Source organism: Salvia miltiorrhiza, chromosome 2 (genome assembly GCF_028751815.1).
Source record: "Salvia miltiorrhiza cultivar Shanhuang (shh) chromosome 2, IMPLAD_Smil_shh, whole genome shotgun sequence".
In the NCBI taxonomy this organism is placed as follows: Eukaryota; Viridiplantae; Streptophyta; class Magnoliopsida; order Lamiales; family Lamiaceae; genus Salvia; species Salvia miltiorrhiza.
The window spans coordinates 24,172,723-24,179,178 of NC_080388.1; the positions used below are offsets into that span (position 1 = coordinate 24,172,723).

At 43.4% G+C, this 6,456-nt stretch overlaps 1 non-coding gene across 1 annotated transcript; it reads right to left on the minus strand.

Moving 5' to 3' along the window:
• Positions 1 to 1,499: 1,499 nt before the first annotated feature.
• On the minus strand, positions 1,500 to 1,606 carry LOC131013792 (small nucleolar RNA R71). Its single transcript, XR_009097872.1, has one exon. It is a non-coding gene; the product is annotated as a small nucleolar RNA R71 (small nucleolar RNA).
• Between the last annotated feature and the right edge of the window lie 4,850 nt (positions 1,607 to 6,456).

Below are 6,456 nucleotides of genomic sequence, written 5' to 3' on the forward strand. Positions count from 1 at the left end.
CATTCTCTCTTGGGACTTTCACAGTTCGTTGTCCATCCAACGGTGAAAGCTGAGCGGGATACAGTTCATAAGATTAGAGCTGGAGTAAGATTTTCGCAGGAAATCAAGTTCTGGCAGTTTCGGGAGAACGGCCATAACTTCCTCTACAGAACTCTGATTCAGGCGAAACAGGCGGCCACGGAAAGCTCGCTCGAAGATGAAGAAGTCGTATTTCTGGGCAGAATACGATTTGAGGACGTTTGAGGCTTCAAACGAAGGCTTGAAGCTGACTGACCTGTTCAGCGCGAGTTTGACTAATTCTTCTGAATTCTTCAGGTATTTCTGAACTCCAACGTGCAGCACTCAAATTCATAGGAGCATGTTAGGGATTAAACGTTGTATGATAAATTAATAATAATCCAAGAAACGATCATCGGGCAAACGGAACGTTAATTCAATTTAATATTCCTTCACTCTCATCATAATTGGATTAAATTGGTACATAGGATTAATAGATTAATTGCATAGATTTAATTAATGAATTACTACCCTAGGATCAGTTGTCTTTTATATTTGATTCTTCTACGTACTTTTATTTACTACTATTTGAGTTTAGTGTTAATCAAACCTTCCTACTTTCGTTTGCTTGAATATTACTAGAGTTTAGTTAGGATTACTTAGAGTGATTCGTTATAATAGTCCCTGTGGATATGATACTCGGTTACTTATTATTTGCTACAATTGCCTGTGTTAGTTGCAGCTTTTGTTGCTAAAAAATTAGTGATCAACTTTTTGGCGCCGTTGCCGGGGATTATTTAGAATTCACTTTAATATTTCTGATTAGACTTAAGCATTATTTCAGGCGTTATAAGTTTTTATTTTATCTTATTTTTAGCTTAATTTCTGTTTCTGATTTTTGTTTGTTGTCTCAGGAGTGTATGATCACGAGATCCAAAGGAAAAGAACATTTTGTACCTTTGAACTTGGAAATCGAAAAGTAGCACAAAAGAGACAACCGCGAAAAGAAGAAACAAGCAATGACAGAGCAACAAAATAACATGGACCTTGAAACTCTTGTGCGAGCCGTGACAAACCTTCAGAGGCAGCTAGATGAAGAGAGAGAGGAGAACAGGCGCAACCGGGCTCCTCCACCAGAGCCACCACTGAATCACATGTATCAGCTTCGGGTTGATCAAATTCAAGGAGGCAGATGGGGACCAACTGTGCAGGCTACCACATTCGAGCTGAAACCGGGATTGATAAACATGGTGCAAGCTGAACAGTTTAGTGGAACGACTTCTGAAAATCCGCATGCTCACATCACTCAGTTTTTAGATATCTGCGACACTATTAAGCAGAATGGAGTGCCACCAGATGCCATCAGAATGAAGATGTTTGGATTCTCTCTCAGGGACAGAGCGAAGGAGTGGTTCAAAAATTTGGACAGAGGTGCTATTACTGGATGGGAGGATTTGTGTAGAGCTTTCCTAGCAAAATACTTTCCTGCTTCTAAAGCTCAGAAAATCATTGCAGAGATTTCTCACTTTTCCCAGCTAGGAGATGAGACCATTCATGATGCTTGGGAAAGATTTCGTGAGCTGCTAAGGAACTGCCCACAACATGGTTTCACGGAAGATCAGCAAATCATTCACTTTTATAATGGTTTGACTGGTCTGACAAAAAGTATGGTGGATGCTACTGCAGGTGGATGTCTTCTCCACATAAATACAAAGGAGGCTTATCGTGTGATAGAAGAGATGGCCTCCAACAGTTATCAATGGCCGAATGACAGAAATTCTACGAGAAGAATTGCAGCTGTAAACGAGGAGAGAGATGATTTTAAGGAAAAATACGAAGCTCTTCAAAAGCAGTATGAGTTGGAGAGAAAAGCACTGCTAGCCAAAATCCCTCAGCAGCCGATTTTATCCGATGTGGCACAGTTTGAAGATGCTAATTTTGTCCAGCGGCAGTACCAATTCCAGCCATCAGGGCGGAAATCCACCGTATCATCCAAATAATAGGAATCATCCAAATTTTTCCTATTCAAATCCCAACAATGCTTTGCAGCCTCCACCTGGATTTTCTGTGTCTAGCGGAGGAGTTATAAATGAACCAAATAAGGGATCAATGGAGGATATGATGCAGCAGGTGTTAACAGAAGTGTCTAGCATGAAGACAACTGTTAATACAAGGATGACTAATTTGGAATCTCAAGTGGGCAATATTGGGAATAATTTTTCAACACTGTCAAAGCAAGTGCAGATTTTGGAGACTCAAGTTGGGCAGATTGCTAACCAAGCAGCTGCGCAACACACGCCAGGAAAATTCCCTAGCAACACTGAGGTCAATCCTAAAAATCAGTGTAATGCAATTCATTTGAGAAGCGGGACTCAGTATCGGAATCATCCAGAGCAGCGGGATCATCCAGGGCAACGGGACGGCAAGGATGGCAAGGAAAAAATTGTAGAGATTATGGAGGCTGATGACCTGGAGACGATTGTGTGCGATTCGCCGCCTACTTCTAAGGTATCGTCGAATACCTCTGTTGTTAAGAAGCCTATTCCTACTCCTACGTTTCCCAGGCCAGAGTACAAGCCTGTAGCACCTTTCCCGAATCGCCTGGCAAAGCCGAAAATGGATGAGAAGTTAGCGAAGTTCATGGAAATATTTTCAAAGCTTCATATCAACATCCCTTTACTTGATGCTTTGAGAGATATGTCAGGCTATGCCAAATTCCTCAAGGATGCAGTCTCCAACAAGAGGAAGTTGGGGAAATATGAGACGATTAATCTTTCCGAGGAATGCAGTGCAGTGCTACAAAGGAAGCTACCATTGAAGCAGAAGGATCCTGGCAGCTTTACTATCGCTTGTGTGATTGGAAGGCAGAATTTCTCCCGCATTCTTTGTGACTTAGGGGCAAGCATCAATCTGATGCCTCTCTCTATTTTCAACCGGTTGGAGATTGGAGAAATCAAGCCTACCTCTATTGCTTTGCAGATGGCAGATCATTACCTAACTTATCCCAAGGGAGTTGTGGAGGATGTTCTAGTGCAGGTGGAGCAGTTTATTTTTCCTGCAGATTTCGTAGTCTTGGACATGCCGGAGGACAAGAATACTCCATTGATCTTAGGACATCCGTTTCTAGCTACGGGCCGTGCGTTGATAGATGTGCAAGAGGGAGATCTGACTTTCCGCGTCAATAATGAAAAGATGACGTTGTCCATTTATGATGCGATGAAGAAGCCAGCTGAGCCACAAATCGAGGATTGCAATTCAATTGAGTCTGTAGTGGATTTTCCTACAGCCGTGGAGGATCCTTTGGAGGAGTGCAATTCAACACAGTCATTATACCCTTATTCCAATCTAGACGAGGCGTGTGATGAGATCTTAGATTATATTGCAGAGCTGGAGGCCGTAGAGAGACATCCCATCGATCCTGTGCCTTACATGGATATTCACAAACCTGTTGATGGGGGAAGCAAGTCGGTGGAAAAAGAAAAAGAAAAAGAATTCCCTGCACCATCGGAATCATCCAGAGCAGCGGAATCATCCAAAGCTGCAGCCACACCCAAACTTGAGCTGAAATCGCTTCCTGAGCACTTGAGGTATCAATTTTTGGGTGACAATGAAACTTTTCCTGTTATTGTATCTGCCTATTTATCTCCGTTGGAGTTGGAGAAGTTGATGTGAGTTTTAAGGAAATACAAGTCTGCTATAGGATGGTCTATTTCTGACATCAATGGAATTAGTCCTTCTATTTGCATGCATCGTATTTTATTGGAGCAGGAATACAAGCCTAAGGTGCAGCCGCAGCGACGTTTGAATCCGGCGATGCAAGAAGTTGTGAGAAAGGAGGTGCTCAAGTGGTTGGATGCAGGAATCATTTATGCCATCTCTGATAGTGAGTGGGTGAGCCCAACGCAAGTTGTCTCTAAGAAGGGAGGCATGACTGTGGTAAAAGATGAAAGAGATGAGCTCATAGCTACAAGGCTAGTCACAGGATGGCGCGTGTGCATTGATTACCGAGCTTTGAATGCAGCCACACGTAAGGATCACTTTCCTTTGCCGTTTATTGATCAGATGCTTGACCGTTTGGCAGGATATGAGTACTACTGTTTCTTGGATGGGTACTAGGGCTACAATCAGATTATGATAGCCCCGGAGGATCAGCATAAGACCGCTTTTACTTGTCCCTACGGCATCTTTGCTTTTAGGAGGATTTCTTTTGGTCTTTGCAATGTTCCTGCCACTTTCCAATGCTGCATGATGGCGATTTTCCATGGTTTGATTGAGAACATTATGGAGGTTTTTATGGATGACTTTTCTGTTTTTGGCTCCTCATTTGATAATTATTTGGACAATCTTGCTCAAGTGTTGCAGCGTTGTGAAGAGACGGCACTCGTGCTCAATTGGGAAAAGTGCCACTTCATGGTTCGTGAGGGCATTATTTTGGGACATAAAGTTTCTGCCCAAGGTTTGGAGGTGGATCGTGCTAAGATCGTGGCTATTGAAAAGTTGCCGCCGCCTACTTCTGTGAAATCTGTGCGGAGTTTTCTTGGTCATGTAGGATTTTATAGGCGCTTCATCAAAGATTTCTCCAAGCTGTCCAAGCCACTATGTGCTTTGCTAGAGAAGGATGTGAAGTTTGTCTTCACCGATGAGTGTCTCGTCTCCTTTGAGAAGTTGAAAGCTGCACTGACCTCAACACAAGTGTTGATCATGCCGGATTGGAGTGCCCCGTTTGAATTAATGTGCGATGCTAGCGATTGGGCCGTGGGAGCTGTGTTGGGGCAAAAGAGAGATAAGTTGTTCAAGGTAATTTACTACACTAGTAAAACCTTGGATTCTGCGCAGATGAATTACACTACCACGGAGAAAGAGCTGTTAGCTGTGGTGTATGCCTTTGATAAGTTCCGCTCTTATTTGATTAGAACTCATTCAATTGTCTACACTGATCATGCCGCCATCCGCTACTTGTTCACGAAGAAGGACTCCAAGCCCCGCTTGATTCGTTGGGTCTTATTGCTGCAAGAGTTTGATATGGAGATCCGAGATCGAAAGGGATGTGAGAACATGGTAGCTGACCACTTGTCTCGATTGGAGAATTCGATCGAGGGGGATGATCCGAAGATGGCCATCAATGAGTCTTTTCCTGATGAGCAGATTTGGGCTATGCTATTCAAGGATCCTTGGTATGCCGATTATTCCAATTACTTGGTGATTGGAGTTCTTCCCGAGTGAATGTCACATTATCAAAAGAAGAAGTTTCTCCATGACGTTAAGTTTTATTATTGGGAGGATCCTTACTTATACCGGAGGTGCGCCGATGGCTTTATTCGGCGATGCGTTAGAGAGCATGAATGGCCAAAGATCATTGAAGAATGCCATAGCTCACCTAGTGGAGGCCACTTTGCTGCCAACCGCACTGCCATGAAGATAAACCATAGTGGATTTTATTGGCCTTCAATTTTTCAAGATTGCCATGCTTTTGTGAAGTCGTGTGATCGTTGTCAACGCATGGGCAATATCACCAAGAAGGATGAGATGCCGCAGAATATCATTGTTGAGGTGAAGCTGTTTGATGTTTGGGGAATTGACTTCATGGGTCCTTTCCCTGCATCCTGTGGTTTTTCCTATATTCTGCTTGCTGTGGAATATGTTTCTAGATGGGTGGAGGCGATTCCCAATGCCACCAATGATTCCAAGGTAGTCATTAAATTCTTGCAAAAGAATATTTTGACTCGGTTCGGAGCACCGAGAGCGTTGCTTAGTGATGGGGGGTCGCACTTCAACAATAAGTTACTAGCAAGCGTGTTGGCAAAGTATGGAGTAAAGCACAAGGTGACGACTCCATATCATCCTCAAGCTAATGGGCAGGCGGAGTTGGCCAATCGAGAGATCAAACAAATTTTGGAGAAGAGCGTCGCAAATCGGAAAGATTGGGCAAAGCACTTGGATGATGCTCTTTGGGCATATCGCACGGCCTACAAGACTCCAATTGGTATGTCTCCCTATCAACTTGTTTTTGGCAAATCCTGTCATTTACCTGTTGAAATTGAGCACAAGGCATATTGGGCGACGAGGAGAATCAATTTGGAGTTCAAGGAGGCCGGGCATACAAGGCGAGATTTGTTGACAGAGCTGGATGAGTGGAGGAATGAAGCTTATGAGAGTTCTCGTATCTATAAGGAGAGGGCCAAGAAATTCCATGATTTGAGCATCTGCACCAAGGAAATCAAGCCAGGAGATGAGGTACTTTTATACAATTCGAAATTACGTTTGTTTCCTGGCAAGCTGCAATCAAGATGGACAGGGCCATATGTGGTGCATAAGAGCAATTGGAATGGGACGTATGAGTTGTTTACCGCTGATGGCACTACCTTCACTGTCAATGGTCATCGTCTCAAACCATACTTCAAGTCAAACGTGGATCGTGGTCTTGAAGTTGTCGAATTCAATGACCCATGAGTTTGAAAG